General features: G+C 43.4%; 1 protein-coding gene and 2 pseudogenes across 1 annotated transcript in view; 1 reads left to right on the top strand and 2 right to left on the bottom strand.

Moving 5' to 3' along the window:
* GMNN (geminin, DNA replication inhibitor) overlaps nt 1–18121 on the bottom strand; it is a 72029-nt gene that overhangs the window by 29119 nt on the left and 24789 nt on the right. Inside the window, exon 2 of the mRNA XM_023512317.1 lies at nt 10421–10548. The gene's annotated coding sequence lies outside the window, so the exon portion shown is untranslated. The remainder of the gene's footprint in view (nt 1–10420; nt 10549–18121) is intronic.
* Nucleotides 10464–12055, top strand: LOC111724770 (annotated as a pseudogene).
* On the bottom strand, nt 12326–13733 carry LOC100943967 (annotated as a pseudogene).

The following is an 18121-nucleotide window of genomic DNA, read 5'->3' as shown; positions in this document are numbered from 1 at the left end:
ATTGTTTGGTGGGCCCAGGCTGGATTCAAACCCACCAGCTCAGGTGTATGTAGCTTGTGCCTTAGCCACTTGAGCCACAGGTAATTTTTTTATCTTTTCTTTTCTTTTTTTTTTTTTTTTTTTGAGACAGTCTCACTTCGTCACCCTTGGTAGAATGTCATGGCATCATAGCTTACAGCGAGCTCAAACTCTTGGGCTCAAGTGACCCTCTTGCCTCAGCTTTCCAAGTAGAGCTACAGGCACCTGCCATAACACCTCGCTGTTTTCAGAGAGGAGGTCTTGCTCTGCCTCAGGCTGGTCTCAAACTTGTGACCCACCTCAATCACCAGAGTGGAATAAGGGTATGAGCCACCTCGCCCAGCCTTATATTTTCTTTTTTGTAGAGATGGGGTCACTCTGTGTTGCCCAGGCTGGTCTCAAACTCCTAGGCTCAAGTGAACTTTCTGCCTCAGCTTCCCAAAGTGCTGAGATTACAGACATGAGCCACTGTATCTTGCTGAAAAAAGAATTTGTTTAGGTATATTTTGAACACAGTAGTATGTATACCTTAGTGGGATATATTGTCAGGAAAAAATTTCAAAGAAATCTTAAACTTTTGTTTCCTTTCTTTCTTTCATTTTTTTTGAGACAGAATCTCACTATGTCGCCCTCTATAGAGTGCTGTGACATCACAGCTTACAGCAACTTCAAATTCTTGGGCTTAAGCGAGTCTCTTTCCTCAGCCTCCCAAGTAGCTGGGACTATAGGTGCCCACTACAAGGCCCTGTGATTTTTTTGTTTCAATTGTCATTGTTGTTTAGCTGGCCTGGGCCAGGTTTGAACCTGCTGCCCTTGGTGCATGTGGCTAGTGCTGTAACTACTGTGCTATAGGGCGGCAAGGCAGGCTTAAACTTTTCTTTTTTTTAATTCTTTTTTGTTGCTTCTGACCAAAGAATTGAACTTCTATTAGCAATCTCTGTTAACTTTAGAAAAAGAAGTCAGCTGAAACTCCTAAATTACAGTTGCTGCCAGGCTAATCAAATTCTTCCTAAAGTAGCCTGTTTAGATTCAATTTTGGAATATTAATAACCTTATTCAAAATAATTTACCAAGAAATACTAATGGCATGTAGTTCCAGGAATAACTTTTTACTACCCACTAGATGGCGATGCTATCTAATCTAATTAAAAGCAGAAATTAAGGCTAGGCGCCTGTAGCTCAAGCAGCTAAGGCACCAGCCACATACACCAGAGTTAGCGGGTTCAAATCCAGCCTGGGACCTGCCAAACAACAATGACAACTACAACCAAAAAATAGCTGGGTGTTGTGGCAGGAACCTGTAATCCCAGCTACTTGGGAGGCTAAGGCAAGAGCTATGCCACGCACTCTACCGAGGGTGACAAAGTGAAACTCTGTCTCTAAAAAAAAAAAAAAATGTTGCTTTTAGACTTTGTAAGAAGAGAGTCACTGATACTGTGAGTTTCCTGGGCCACACTGTACTGGGTTGTGGGTAGAGCAACAGGTGAACATATAGAGTCAGCAAGTACAGAAAACTCTTCCAAAAAATCTTGCAGTGAAGGAAAAATCAAGAAAGGAAAACATTTAAACATGCTCATAAATGTTTAAATACATAGGAGCCAATAGAGGAAAGGTCACAGGTGGTAAGGGAGAAGCAGATAAGGCTGTGAAGGAAGTGGGGCACTGGAGAAGGGCAGAGAGCTTGGGAGCTAAAAACAGGAGGCCTGACCTTAGGAGCTTATTAGACAGGCAGAGTGGAGCATCTTTTCTTGTTTTTTTTTCCTTTTTTTCAGACAGTCTCACTTTGTCACCCTTGGTAGAGTGCCATGGCGTTATAGCTCATAGCAACCTCAAACTCTTGGGCTTAAGTGATTCTCTTGCCTCAGCCTCCCAAGTAGCTGGGACTACAGGCACCTGCCACAATGCCTGGCTAGTTTTAGAGATGGGGTCTTGCTCTTGCTCAGGCTGGTCTCTAACTGTGAGCTCAGGGCAATACACCCACCTCGGCCTCCCAGAGTGCTACGATTACAGGCATGAGCCACCTTGCCTGGCCAGAGTGGATCATCTTTAACACAGATGATAACATCTTTAACACCCCCACGATGTGACAAAATTATTTTCAGAACTAATCATGAAATGAAGCAAATAATAAAATTTTAGAATGTAAGTTCAGAAATGACATTTTTTCTGTTATTGAACTCTGTACATACATTATGTGAGTAAAAAAAGAATAAAAAATTATCATACAGGGGCTGAGCATGGTAGTTCATGCTTGTGATCAGAGCACTTTGAGAAGTCAATTATTGCTTCAAGCCAGGAATTTGAGATCAGCCTAGGAAATGTGGCCAAGCTTTGTCTATAGAATAAATTAAAAAAAAAAAAAATAGCCAGGCTAAAATTAGTCCTAGCTACTTGGGAGGCTGAAGTGGGAGCATCATTTGAGTTCCAGGAGTTCTAGGCGACAGTGAGCTATGATCCCTCACTATACTCTAGCCTGGGTTATAGAGCAAAACTCCATCTCTACCAAGAAGCAAAAAATCACAATACTAAAAAGGAAAAGCACGATACATTAATTATTTTGTATTACAAAAAAAGATAATTTACAGAAAAATATGAATCATACCACTGATATTAAGACTGAACAGGAACCCCTCTTAGGGGCCTGCAGGGCCCTCAAAGCATGTAAATAAAGAAAACTCTTAAGTCCCTTCAGGAAAATTTCTGAGAACTTAGCTAGCTTTGAAAAGTGAATGGGGGTAGGGTGCCGGACACATACACCAAAGCTGGCGGGTTCAAACCTGACCCGGGCCAGCTAAAGCAACAATGACAACTGCAACAAAAAAATAGCTGGGTGTTGTAACAGGTGCCTGTAGTCCCAGTTACTTGGGAGGCTAAGGCAAGAGAATCGCTTAAGCCCAAGAGTTAGAGGTTGCTGTGAGCTGTGATAGCACAGCACTCAAGGACAACATAGTAAGACTCTGTCTCAAATAAATAAGTAAATAAATAAACAAACAAACAAACAAAGTAACTCAGGTTCTGTTTCTCCACCTTTGTGATCTCTGTCCCGAGAAATAAAAACCTTTGTGATTGGTACTATTTTCCTCAGAAGGGTTTGCAGTTTTGCCAAGAGCAGAGAGTTCCATGAAATGCCTTTGAGCCCTGCAACTGACTGAATGGACTTCTCCTGGCCAAGGGGACCCCAGAGAAACCTTAAAACTGAAATCCTGGACACAACAAGGTAGGTCAGGAGGGCGCCTGAGTGAGTAGGGTGACAAAGTGAGACTCTGTCTCTTTAAAAAAAAAAAAAAAAGTGGAAGGTTAGACACACTTGGTTATACCCCCTCCCTTCTTAACTGCCATTAAGCCTTTGAGTTAAACTGAACTAATGACCAGGCTTGCTCCACTGTATGCTGCTCCTCCCTTTTTTATGGTTTTATTTTATTTATTTATTTATTTTTTGAGACAGAGCCTCCAGCTGTAGCTCTGGGTAGAGTACTGTGGCATTATAGCTCATAGCAACCTCCAACTCCTGAGCTCAAGTGATTTTCCTGCCTCTGCCTCCCAAGTAGCTGGGACAACAGAAGCCCGCCACAACACCCGGCTATTTTTTAGTTGTAGCCTTCATTGTTTGGCGGGTCCAGACTGGATTCCAACCCACTAGCTGAGGTGTATGTGGCTGAGCGGCCACAGGCATGGAGCCTTTTTGTGGTTTTAGTACAAGAACTAACTGGCATTCTTTCTTGATAAGACTGGTTCTGGCCAGTCTACAAAGGATGCCCAATGAGGGTTTTCATGTCCTCTGTTTCATCTTTTAACATCATAGGCCTGAGGCTCGGCGCCTGTAGCTCAAATGGCCACAGCCACATACACCAGAGCTGGTGAGTTCGAATCCAGCCCAGGCCTGCCAAACAACAATGACAACTACAACAAAAAATAAATAAATAAATAAAATAGCCGGGCATTGTGGTTGGCACCTGTAGTCCCACCTACTTGGGAGGCAGAGGCAAGAGAATCACTTGAACCCAGGATTTGGAGGTTGCTGTGAGCTGTGATGCTACAGCACTCTACCCAGGGCAACAGCTTGAGGCTCTGTCTCAAAAAAAAAAAACAAAACAAAGAAAAGAAACTTACTCTCCAAGCGTACAGCTGAGACTGAGATATTAGGATGAACTATGTAAAATTTCTCTAAATTACCTTCTATGTAGAATACAATGTTAATTATTAAAGGAGTAATAAAAATGAACCAATTTCAAGCTTTCACATATAATACAAAAACAATAACTGCTGCAACTGTGCGGAATTGACCAGTAAAAGACTGTTTTTCAGGCAGGAGCATTTTATTTGCCATCGTTTACTATCGACAGAGATGGGCTTTTTTGTTATTGTTTAGTTACAGTGATGATTAAGAGTGGACTGATTGGGTGGCACCTGTGGCTCAGTGAGTAGGGCGCCTGCCCCATATATCAGGGGTGACAGGTTCCAGCCTGGCTCAAGCTAAACTGCAATAAAAAAAATAGCCGGGCGTTGTAGCGGGAGCCTATAGTCCCAGCTGCTTGGGAGGCTGAGGCAAGAAAATTGCTTAAGCCCAAGAGCCGGTGGTTGCTGTGAGCTGTGACACTATGGCACTCTACTGAGGGCAATGAAACTCTGTCTCTAAAAGAAAAAGAAAAAACTCCTTTGAGAGTGGACTGATTAATCCATTTTGTTTTTGAATTCTACAGACCACATACTTGTCAGCCTCCCAAGTAGCTGTGACTATAGGCACCCAGCATCTCATTGCTTGACCCTTCTTCCTCTGTAGGCCACTCAGGTTTCCTCTGTGGCAGAAGGAGAGGCAGTAAGGAAGCTTACCCAGGCCAAACTTGAAGCTGAGGGGTGTGGAGCAAGGGCATTCTGCTGTTTAATAAAAATGAGGGGAAGTTGGTGCTAAGTCATAACTGCAGCTCCTGGTGCATTTATTAAGGCTTCTGGAGAATAAGAAGGCATGTCGGGATTACATGGCAAGGGTGCTTATGGCCCAGAAATAGGATAGATCCTTCAGGAGCTCTCTCATCGTGATGGGCATCAATACTTCCAAAACAGACAAACAAGAGGCCTTAGGGAACTGGGTGAATAATCTGAGTTTCAGAGGGCTCTACTTTTCAGAATTCCCTTAAATGTGTATTTGCTGAAAGAGTGTCTCATGCCTGGAGTTGGGGAGGATGGTCAGCCAACAATCACTATGATACTAGATAAGGTGGCACTGAGACTGGACCTGTTGCTGTTTCTACCAATGGAGGAATTTGGCCAGACACTAGCGAGGAAGACACTGGCACCAAGCTGTCTCCTCACACTGACTTCTGGCAATTCAATTCCGCCAGTGCATCCCTGATTGGTCTATTTTCAAAACCTGCCCCTGATTGGTCTGTTTTCAAGACCCAAAAGCTCACTGGACAATGGCTACTATATAAGCCCCTGAGCAGCAAACCCAAACACAGACCTGTAAGAGAGAGCAGCAGAGTGAAGAGGTTTGATTCTTTATGAGAGCTGTAACACTTTTATTATTGCTGATCCTACTCTGTAAAGAAGTTTGGGTCTTTGTGAGAGCTATAGCACTTGTTCTTATTGTTGCTTCTGCTTTGCAAGGAAGTTTGGATCTTTGTGAGAGCTGTAACACTTAACCTTACTGCTTCTTCTGGTCTGCAAGGAGGTTTGGGTCTTTGTGAGAGCTGTAAAACTTAACCTTACTGCTGCTTCTGCTCTGCAAGGAAGTTTGGATCTTTGTGAGAGCTGTAACACTTCACCTTGCTGCTTCTGCTCAAGGAAGTTTGCATCTTTGTGAGAGCTTTAACACCTGTATTATAAAACCTATCTTACTGCTGATCTGGCTCTGTAAGGAAGTTTGGCTCTTTGTCAGAGCTGTAACACTTGTTAAAATAATTCGCTGATTCTGTGGTCTGTCACTTCATTCTTCAAACAGCTGAGGCCAAGAGCCTGGAAATCTAGTATCAAAGTCTGGTCTCAACTATAATGAGAGCATGGCTGCCTTGACTTCAGGCTGGGGTAGTGGAGTAGGCTTCTGGCAAGTGGCTTAAACTATGGACATTCACTTTTAGAAAGCTTTGCGGTTGGGGCTACTTTCCTCAGAAGGGTATGGGCTTGCCAAGAACAGAGTTACATGGAGTGCTTTTAGGAATAGTAGAAATGGTTGCTGTAGAGAGAAAAATCAAAGGAACTATAGGGTTAAAGGCTTGCTAGGGGATGGAAGACCATGATATAATGAAAACTTTAGACTAAGTTTAATAAACACAGTGGGGTTGTGCTTGTGGCTCTGGGTAGGGTGCCAGCCCCATATGCGGAAGGTGGTAGCTTTGAACCCAGCCTCAGGCAAACTGCAACAAAAAAATAGCTGGGTGTTGTGGCATGTGCCTGTAGTCACAGCTACTTGGGAGGCTGAGGTAAGAGAATTGCCTAAGCCCAGGAGTTGGAGGTTGCTGTGAACTGTGACACTACAGCACTCTACTAAGGGCAATAAAGTGAGACTGTCTCTAAAATATTAATTTAAGAATGTATCTGAGCAAATGAGGCAGCCCTCAGTTCCAGAAGTACTTCAGAGAATTCAGTGGTGAGCAGTGAGATAGATACAAAAAGGCTAAAGAAAGCAGAAACAAGTCTGTCTCAAAAAAAAAAAAAGAGAGTAAGAGCTGGGTGTCCATAGCTCAGTGATTAGGGTGCTGGCCACATGCTCCAGGCCTGCTAAACAAACAAAAGATAGTGGGCATTGTGGCGAGTGCCTGTAGTCCCAGCCAATAGAGAAGCTGAGGCAAGAGAATTGCTTGAGCCCAAGAGTTTGAGGTTGCTGTGAGCTGTGATGCCACAGCATTCCACCTAGGATAACAGAGTAAGATTTTGTCTCAATAAAAAATAAAGAAGTAAGAAATACCTACTTCATAAGATTCTTTTTTCGTTTTATTTTATTTCATTTTTTTGAAATAAGAGTCTCACTTTGTTGACCTCAGTAGAGTGTCATGGCGTCATAGTTCACAGCAACCTCAAACTCTTGGGCTTAAGCTATTCTCTTGCCTCTGCCTACCAAGTAGCTGGGACTATAGGTACCTGCTACAATGCCCTGGCAATTTTTAGAGATGGGGTCTCCCTCTTGCTCAGGCAGTTCTTAAACCTGTGAATTCAATCTACCCTCCTCAGCCTCCCAGAGTTCTAGTATTACAGGTGTGAGCCACTGCTCCTAGCCTTAAGTTTCTTTTGAATAGTCAGTGAGATAATTCATATAAAACATTTTAAATAGTGTTAGATTAATATTAGCTATTTTTATTCTGTTTCTGGGCAGTTTACACATGTTTGATGTGTATGTATGTAACTTTTTACTTAATTACATGTATTTATTGAAAAATAATGCATATGAAATCATCAAAACAATACTAAATGATACACACTGAAAAATTCTCCCTTACCAGTCTTTCTACCAAGGGATTAAATTTAAGTGTACCTTTCATTTTTAGGTACCAGTAGGTACATCAGATGCAGAACAGTCAGCACCTTTGTTTGTCCTCGCCACATATTGTGTATCTTAGACACCTTTTCATATCAGTATATATACATGTATTCTGGTTTTTGCTTTTTATTTCCTCTTTACAGATGTGCTCTGTCTATGTTGCTTAAGCTGATCTTTTTTAATTAAATCATAGCTGTGTACATTAGTGCAATCACAGGGTACAAGCTGATCTTGAACTTTTGGGCTCAAGTGATCCTCCAGCCTCAGCCTCCCAAGTAGCTGGGATTACAGGCCCCTGCCAGTATGCCCAGCCTGTATTCCATTGTATAGATGTGCCATAATATATTTACTCAGCCCCCAAGCAGAGTCCTTTAGGTTTGTATTAACTCTTGTTTTCACAGGTAAGCTACTATGAACTTCCTTATAGCTCCCACACTGATCAGATTGGGTTTAAATTAAGGTCTGTCACTTATTAACACTGTGACAGTAGGTAAATGTCTTAGATTTACCAACCTTAACTTCCTTACACATAAAATGGGGACAATAATGGTGCCAAGCTCCAAGTCCCCAACCCAAGGGAACAATGCATGGGCGTATGGCACACTTCCTGGGTAAAGGAAACAACTACAACTCTGACTTTAGCTTACAAATTCAAACAATATAACCAAATCATGTGTATTCTCATATTAATCTGAAATAAAAAATAAGTAAATAAAAATATTGATTAAATTATTAAAAATATATGTAATCTCATATACATATAATCTGACTTTTAAGTACAGAAAATGTATGTGTGTGAGGATTGTGTAATAGTGTAACAAAGCTAAATCCAGATGTTTTATAGTATCAAGTCAACGCTAATAGAACTATAACCTAAAATGGAAAAAATAATGCCAAACTCATAAGGTTCTTGTGAGGATCAAAAATAAAGTGCCTTGCTTGGTGCTCTTACATAATATGCTCTCGACAAATATAAAATACCCCTCTTTTTTACTTTCCAATTTTCTACACATTAGAGTTTACCTGTACAGTGAATTTTTAGTTGTGGAATTGCTAGAGTCAAAGATGTTCGTTTAACATTGTTAGACAATGATAAATTGTCCTCTGTGTTGAATTATCTGTTTGCTCCTCTAGGTCTATACTTTATTTGTCCCAGGCTCTGTACCCTGGGAGGCTAACCTCTTTGAAACTCTATCATCCAGTGTTTTTGCCCACCAGTGTCCAATCAGGATCCTTGTGGAAGATGGGAGGGCAAGAAGAAGGCTCCTATTTGGCAGTGGCTATACTCCCTTACCAGAAGCCACCTCACCAAGTTTCAGTAAACCTCTTCCCTTGCCCTGTCAAGTCTGGTGCTATTTCCTGCCGTGGCTTGTCCTTGAGAACTTCACCATCCTTTGCAGGTTTCATTAACCCTGAGCATACCTCTATAAATAATCTTTCTGTTAAACTTCCTTCAGTTACTCTTTTAACATGCCACCTGCCTGGATCATGATCCCATTTATACTCCCACTACTTTGCTACCAGAATACCTGTTTTCTCATACTGCTGCTGATATTGTCATGTTGGATGTTTTTAAGGTTTTACCTAAAATTTTCCTTCAATTCTTTATTTTTTCTGGGCACCAGAGCCATCATTCCTCTTTTATCACAATGTTTCCTGTTCAACTTTCTTTCTTTCTTCTTCTTTTTTTTATTTTTACATTTTATTACTGTTTAAACCATTTTGAGTTGGGTTTTCTGTTTAGTTGGGTTTTACATTTTATTATTGTTTAAGCCATTTTGAGTTGGGGGGTTTTTTGAGACAGAATTTCACCGTGTTCCCTGGCCTAGAGTGCCATAGCGTCAGCCTAGCTCAGAGCAACCTTGGGCTCAAGGGTTGGTCCTGCCCTCTTCAGCTTCCCCAGTAGCTGGGACTACAGGTGTGTGCCACTGTTACCAGGTATTTTATTTATTTATTTATTTATTTATGTTCTGTATCTCAAATCACCAAGCAGTATCCTTTTTTTGAGACAAGGTCTTGTTATATTGCCTAGGCTGAAAGTAGCCATGTGTTTCTTTAAAAAAAGAATGAAAAAAAACCCCAGAAAAATAAAAAATAGAATGTGGGGAATATATGGAACAAGACTGGGAAAATGGAGATAATTGTGGAAAGTAGATGTTGAGTATGTAGAGTTCCATTTATCCACTCATTCCCATCCTGTACCCATTTGTTATCTCTACTATTGTGTTTTAAAAGTTCTAAAATGGGCTCGGCGCCTATAGCTCAACCGGCTAAAGCGCCAGCCACGTACACCTAAGGTGGCGGATTCGAATCCCCAGCCCGGACCCGCCAAACAACAATGACGGCTGCAACCAAAAAATAGCCGGGCGTTGTGGCGGGCGCCTGTGGTCCCAGCTACTTGGGAGGCGGAGGCAGGAGACTCGCTTGAGCCCAGGAGTTGGAGGTTGCTGTGAGCTGTAATGCCACGGCACTCTGCCCAGGGTGACAGCTTGAGGCTCTGTCTCCAAAAAAAAAAAAAAAAAAAAAAAAAAGTTCTAAAATAAGCTGAGCGTGATGGCTCATGCCTAGCATTCTGGGAGGCCGAGGCGGGTGAATTGCCTGAGCTCATGGGTTCGAGATCAGCCTGAGCCAGATTGAGATCCTCCCATACACACATACACCTGTCTCTAAAAAATGACTGGGCGTTGTGGCAGGGGCCTGTAGTCCCAGCTATTTGGGAGGCTGAGGCAGGAGAATCGCCCCTAAGAGTTTGAGGTTGCTGTGAGCTGAGAAGTCACAGCACTCTCCTGAGGGAGACACAGTGAGACTCTGTCTCAAAAAAAAAAAGTTCTAAAATAAAAAGCAAACCAACAAAGACACAAATGTAAAGTCAAGTCAAAATTTCAAGTCTAGGAGCAGAATGGCCAGTGACTCCCCGGAAGAGGAGCTTACCCCAATCCTGCAGCAGCAGAGATCAAGATGACCCTTGTTTTGAAACAACTACAGGAAGCCACAGTTCTCCAAGTTCTGACAAGAAGGCACACATCAGCAAATCATCAGGGAAAATTTCCACTTGGTATCTAAGAGGAATGAAAATATTTGTAATTTTCTAAAGGGAGGATTATTAATTGAAGGAAATGAGATTATGGTATTATGCAACATCATATTTTGTCTTCTGTGTGGATTCTTTAGCAAATGAACTTAGTGTTTCAGATCTAATGCAAGTATTTATGGGGGGAATGGTATTGGAGACCAAGAGGAATGAAGCTTATATACAAATTAATGCACAAAATAAACTGGAGAAACCTCAGGCTGTCTTTTCAGGAACTCCCCCAGCTGTGTCAGCTATAAAGAATATAAATTTTTCTTATAAGAGAGGATACCCAGGAAGGGTGAAGTCTAGGAGAATAGAGGTCTTCTTAAGGAGACCCCAAGGATACACTGGTGGGGTCCTCCCCATGGGACTCAGCTCTTAGGAATTTATAGAATTGTAGAATTTATAACTTCCTGGGATCTGGAAATTTCCCTTTCTGTGAAATACTGTAGTTCTCTCGGGGCTGGAACAGCTTCTCTTGCTAGATTCAAACTGACCAATGACAAAGGTCCCTGTGGGCTGGAACTTTTTGACTGAGGATAAAAAGGGAAAGACCACGCCAAATGTGGAGCACAGCCATTTTGAGATTTTTAGATTTGCTGTAGTTCCACTGGCTGAATAAAGCTTTTTTCCTCTGTTTGGGGTTTTTCCTCTCCATTGGGCCTCATCTTCCTGCAACACTGAGATTTTAAGAAACATAAACATTAGTGACATCAGTATAAAAATGCCAAATCTGCTCGCTCTCTCTCCTTTTTCCTTTTATTTTTTTTATTTTTTTTATTTTTTGAGACAGTCTTACTCTGTTGCCCCAGGTTTGAGTGTTCTAGAGACAGGCTAGCTCACAACAACCTCAAACTCCTGGGTCCAAGCCATCCTCCTGCCTCAGCCTCCTGAGTACCTGGGACTACAGGCATCTGCCACAATAACTGGCTAATTTTTCTATTTTTAGTAGAGACAGGATCTCTTGCTGGAGCTGGTCTAGCACTCCTGAGCTCAAGCAATCCTCCCACCTTGGCCTCCCAGAGTGCTAGGATTACAGACATGAGCCATTGCACCCAGCCAAAACCTACCCTCTTTTAGATTTAAAAAAAAAAAAAAAAAAAGGTTCCTCCTAGTAAAATCCAGTGGAGAAAGTCTATATTTACCTTGTAGTTGTTTACCAAAAAAAAAGAGTCTTTTTTTTTTGAGACAGAGTCTCACTATGTCACCCTCAGTAGAGTATATGGCATCACAGCTCACAGCAACCTCAAACTCTTGGGCTTAAGAGATTCTCTTGCCTCAGCCTCCCAAGGAGCTAGGACTACAGGTGCCTGCCACAACACCCAGCTATTTTGGGGTTGCAGTTGTCATTATTGTTTAGCACTCCTGGGCCGGGTTTGAACCCACCAGTTCTTATATACGTAGCTGGCGCCCTAACCACTGAACTACGGGCACCAAGCCAAAAATAAGAGTCTTAACTTTTGCTCTTGAACTTAAGTCAAGATACCATGTAGAAGTTGTACAAATTGCTATGTGAAGTTCAGTGTCATTTTTTTTTTTCCTGAACTGTGTTCTTGTGCCCACTGAAGATACACCTGCTGTCTGTATTGGCAACTACAGTATTTTGAAAAGTGTTTGACACATTTCTTTAATTATGTACAACCCAAAATATTTGTGTTTTGTTTGGATTACAAGTGCAGCGTTCCTTAATTCTTTGCTGTTTGTTATGATTATCATTTAAAAAACCAAGTATGGATTGCACAGAAATATTATGACCTTTTTTCTCATAGTGTAAATAAACTCTAAGGCAAATGGGGAAAAAAAATCAAAGCAGAACAATCTCTAAAGGTCTACACTGCTACAGGGTTCCCCCACTCAGGGCTGGAACTCAGGGACACTTAGGGACCCCCCCCCATTCTCTTGGCTCAGGTGCCCCTTGGAGTTGTACGTAGGCACAAATGTGGTACTGGTGCCGCTTGCTTAGTTTCTCGATGGCTTCCTCAGTGTACTTCAGACCATTCTCCTTCTGCATGGCCTTGGTACTGAAGTTGATATGGCAACCTGCACCATTCCAGATCCCAGGAATGGGCTTGGATCAAAGCTTGTTATCACTCCTGAGTCTTCACACACGCAATGCAAGATGAAACGAGCCACCCAGAGATGATCTCCCATGCTGATTCCTTCACAGGGTCCAATTTGGAATTCCCACTGGGCAAGCACGACCTCAGCATTAGTCCCAGCAATCTTGCCTCCATCATACAAGCAGGCTCTGTATGGGCGGCGCCTGTGGCTCAGCGAGTAGGGCGCCGACCCCCATATACCGAGGGTGTTCAAAGCCAGTCCCCGGCCAAACTGCAACAAAAAATAGCCAGGCGTTGTGGCAGATGCCTGTAGTCCCAGCTACTCCAGAGGCTGAGGCAAGAGACTTGCCTAAGCCCAAGAACTGGAGGTTGCTGTGAGCTGTGACACCAAGGTACTCTACTAAGGGTGACAAAGTGAGAGTCTGTCTCTAAAAAAAAATTAAAAAAAAAAAGCAGGCTCGGTAGTGAGCCTCCACATTATCCTGCCATAGGCTCTGTCTGCTCCCAAACCACGGTAATAAAGAGCCTGGGGCCCAGGGAAGCCATTGGCAGGCCAACTGAAGGGGTGCCCATCTGTCCCCATCAGTGTATATTTCTGCTCCATTCCGAACCAGGGGTGCTGGGTGCTCACCATGTCCATTATCTGCTGACAGGTGGGCCTCAAATTGGTCTCTGCAAGCTTTTGATTATACTTGAAAACTTCACAGAACACCAGCTTGTAACACCAGCTGGTTGGGGTCCTTGCGGAAGGGGTCCCGGAACATGGCAGCAGGCACGAGATACACATCACTGTTGGAGCCTTCAGACTGCAAAGGACGAGAGCCATCAAAATCCACTCGGGTAACTCTTCTACACACTTGGGCTCACAGTCCAGGATGCGGGTCTTACAGCACAGACCTTCTCTGGCACCAACGGTCCAGATATACATGGCTTGGACTCTCTCGCCCTGAGGCAGGGACATATACACAGCGTGATGCCTTTGTGTGGTGGAAGATGCTCTGGGCAGCGAACAGGTGGGTGGGCAGGCAGGTGGCCACAGTGAAGTGAAGAGAGAAGAGGAAGCCAATATGCTACTCCAACGCCCTATGCTTCTCCCATCCTCAACTCTCATCGCCAGTATTTTTAATAGAAAAATTTCAAACATATTTGGCCGATCCCCAGATTTCTCACATCATTTTTATTTTTAAACATTTTAAATACACATGAATTAACAGACTAGTACTATGAGGGCCTGCTTAGGTCAACGCAGAATCAGCAATGATCAACATCTTGCCACATTTGTTTATCTCTCCGGACATACTTTTTTCTTTAACTGAAGTATTCAGAAGTTATTATGACATTTCTGCTCTTTCTGTCTGGCTTCTCCTGTTCCTCCTGTTTTAAATTTTGTTTTCAGGCTTTCTATATGCTGGTTCCTTTTCCTAATAACTACATGTGGGCTTCTTACACATGAAAACAAAAGGGTGGCGCCTGTGGCTCAGTGGGTAGGGCATTGGCCCCATATACCCAGGGTGGCAGGTTCAAACCTAGCCCTGGACAAACTGCAACACACACACACACACACACACAAATAGCCGGGCATTGTGGTGGGTGCCTGTACTCCCAGCTACTTGGGAGGCTGAAGCAAGAGAATTGCCTAAGCCCAGGAGCTGGGAGGTTGCTGTGAGCTTTGATGCCATGGCACTCTACCCAGGGTGATAAAATGAGACTGTCTCAAAAAACCCAAAAAACAAAAGAAAGAAACAAACAAAAAAAGAAAACAAAAAGTTTCCTAACTTTTTCATTTCTTTTTTTCATAGCCCACTTTCTCAAAAGCAAAGTTCGCACTCTTGTTTTCTACTTCCTACCTCCCAGTGATAAAGTCAAATAGGACCTTTGTCAAATAGAATTGACCTGCCCAAATAGAATGTTCTACCTAGGAAAGAGGGAATGTGCCAATCCCTACCCCTCTGACCCTTTAAAATTCCATCCACCTTAACCCACATGCTGACTTCCTTCTTGAACTCAGCTCGCCTGCACCCAGGTGGAAATAAAGGCTGACGTTGCCGACGCATAACCTAGACTCATTTCCTTTCTTTCACATTTAGGAATAATCTTTTATTTCAATCTTTGACCGCTCAGTCAGTGCCAATGGACTATAGTATCCCCTCTGCACACCTTCACCTCAGCACCATTGTGATAAAATCAGATTACTGACCCGCCCCATCCCTGCCCCACCCCACCCCCCTCCCCCGCCTGAAGGATGGAGTGGCTGTCCCTCCCAGGAAATAGTAAATGAACCAATCCTTGCCTCTCTAATCCTTTCAAATCCCCATCCGCCATAGTCCATGTGTGGATTTCTTCCTGATCAGGAATCTCCCCTCACCTGCACCCAGCTGGAATAAAAGCCACTTTGATTGCACAAAACTAGGGACTCCACCTTCCTTTTGTCTCACGCCTTGGAGTAATCTTTTATATTTGGGTCCAGAACCTTTCACACTGGGGGCCTCATGGCTGGGAAACCCAACAGAAGCCAGGCTTCTCTTCTTGATACTCCACATTGTTGAGGTTCTTCTTGAAATCTGCTCCTCCCTGTCAGGCATAGTTCACTTTTTTTTTTTTTTTTAAGAGACACAGTTTTACTTTGTCACCCTCTGTAGAGTGCTGTAGCATTACAGCTCACAGCATCCTTCAACTGTTGGGCTTAAGCAATTTTCTTGCCTCAGCCTCCCAAGTAGCTGGGATTACAGGCACCTGCCACAACGCCCAGCTATTTTTTTGTTGCAGTTTGGCTGGGGCCAGGTTCGAACCCGCCATCCTTGGTATATGGGGCCAGTGCCCTACTCACTGAGCCACAGGTGCCATCTCCTAGTTGACCTCTGACTCACCTGCCTCTCCATCTATCTCAGAACCCTTCACCAACTCACCTTTCTATTTGCCCCTTGGAGCCCCTCGGACCTAGGCTTTCTAAATGGCTCCATTGGTGGGTGAGGTGGCTCAGGTATATAATCTTAGCACTCTAGGAGGACTGTGACTGATGGATTGCTTGAGTTTCAGGAGTTCAGAGATCAGCCTGAGCAAGAGTGAGACCCCATCTCTATTAAAATTAGAAAAACTAGCCTGGCATAATGGCACATGCCTGTAGTACCAGCTACTGGTGAGGTTGAGACATAAGGATCTCTTGAGCCCCAGAGTTTGAGGTTGCTGAGAACTATGATGACTCCATGGCACTTTGCCAGGGAGACTCCAAAAAAACAAAAAGTGAAATCTACACTTCCCCTGTGATTCAGCACATCTACTCCTAGATATTATTTAAGAATAATGAAAACTGGCCAGCATGGAGGCTCACGCTTATAATCCTAGCACTCTGGGAGGGCGAAGCCAATGGATTCCTAGAACTCAGGAGTTCAAAACCATTGTGGGCAAGAGGGAGACCCTATCTCTACTAAAAATAGAAAAATTAGCAGTCATCATGGCCGGCACCTGTGTTGCCAGCTCTTTGGGAGACTGAGGCAAAAGGATCATTTGAGCCCAAGAGTTTGAGGTTCCTGTGAGCTATGATGTGAAGGCACTCTAACCTGGGGCAACAGAGTGAGAATTTGTCTCAAAAAACTAAAAATAGGCTCGGTGCCTGTGGCTTAAGTGGCTAAGGTGCCAGCCACATACACCTGAGCTGGTGGGTTCGAATCCAGCCCAGCCCACCAAACAACGACAGCTGCAACCAAAAAAATAGCCGGGCATTGTGGCAGGTACCTGTAGTCCCAGCTACTTGGGAGGCGGAGGCAGGAGAATCGCTTGAGCCCAGGAGTTAGAGGTTGCTGTGAGCTGTGATGCCATGGCACTCTACCCAAGGCGACACAGTGAGACTATGTCTCAAAAAAATACAACAAAACCCCAAAAAACTAAAAATAAAATAATAAAATCACTTCTTCTCCATACTTCACCTAACATCAAGAGCTCATATGTTCTGTCCCTTATTAAAGGATATTAGGTATCAGTAAGAAGATGGAGAGAAACTTTTAATGTGAAACAACCCAAGTAGTTTCATAAACTACTTCCTTTTGATCCTCTCCTTATTGGTTTTCTGAACTTCACAGGTTTAATTAAAGCCATACCCAGAGGCTATTCAGAGGGAGGAAGGTACGTAAAAAGCAAAAATGATCTTGCCTGTTAGTGGCTTGGAGAGAGTATTTGATGGGGAATAAATCAGAATGTCATCTTCCTCAATTATGAAATTGTAGGATGTCATTTATCAAGAAAAAAAGTCCTGTCTCTCCCATCGCTACAGATGATTTATTTATTTATTCATTTTTTGAGACAGTCTCACTTTGTTGCCCTCGGTAGAGGGTAGAGTGCCACAGCTCCCAGCAATCTCCAACTCTTGGGCTTAAGTGATTCTCTTGCCTCAGCCTCCCAAGTAGCTAGGACTATAGACACCTGCCACAATGCCTGGCTGTTTTTTGGTTGTAGTTGTCATTGTTGTTCGGCAGGTCTGGGTCAGATTTGAGCCCGCCAGCCTGGGTGTATGTGGCTGGCTCTCTACTCAGTGAGCTACGGGCACTGCCCTCTACAGATGATTTAAAGGTAAGTATTGCAAACCTTATTCACAGGCTAGCCAAAGGCACACAGTATCCATTGATTTCTTGCTTTATTATTTATTTATTTAGAGACAGAGTCTCACTTTGTTGCCCTCAGTAGAGTGCCATGGTGTTACAGCTCACAGCAACCTCCAGCTCTTGAGCTTAGGCAACTTTGTTGCCCCAGCCTCCTGAGTAGCTGGGACTACAGGTGCCCAGGACAACGCCCAGCTATTTTTTTGTTGCAGTTTTGTTGGGGCTGGGTTTGAACTCGACACCCTTGGTATATGCGGCCAGTGCCCTACTCACTGAGCCACAGGCACTGCCCTGATTTCTAGCTTTAATGCTTCACAGAGCTAACCAACCTTGTTTAAAAGGTCTTTATCTAATTTTTTAACTTTTAAAAGAGAAAATCATGTTCAACTCCCTGTATTACCTGAATGATAGGTGAATGTTTCCTGCAGGAAACATGTTACTATTAAGGAGAATTAAATCTGGCCTGAGGAGCAGTGGGTCTTTAGCAGATAAAAAGAATCAGTGAGTAAGCCTGGGCAAGGTATAATCCTAGCACTCTGGGAGACCAAGGAAAGGATACCTTGAGCTCAGAGGTTCGAGATCAGCCTGAGCAAGAGCAAGACCCTGTCTCTTCTAAAAATAGAAAAAAATGGGTGGCACCTGTGGTTTAGTGAGTAGGGCCCTGGCCCCATATTCCAAGGGTGGCGGGTTCAAACCTGGCCAAACTACAACAACAACAACAAAAAAATGGCTGGGCATTGTGGCAGATGCCTGTAGTCCCAGCTGCTTGGGAGGCTGAGGCAAGAGAATTGCCTGAGACCAAGAGCTAAAGATTGCTGTGAGCTGTGACAACACAGCACTCTACCAAGGGTAACAACGTGAGACTCTGTCTCTAAAAAAAAAAGGAAAGAAAGAAAAAAATTAGCTG

The sequence above is a fragment of the Otolemur garnettii genome, unplaced genomic scaffold (assembly GCF_000181295.1).
Source record: "Otolemur garnettii isolate 467f Iridium unplaced genomic scaffold, OtoGar3 scaffold00026, whole genome shotgun sequence".
Taxonomy (NCBI): Eukaryota; Metazoa; Chordata; class Mammalia; order Primates; family Galagidae; genus Otolemur; species Otolemur garnettii.
This window is presented reverse-complemented; position numbering and strand designations above follow the sequence as displayed.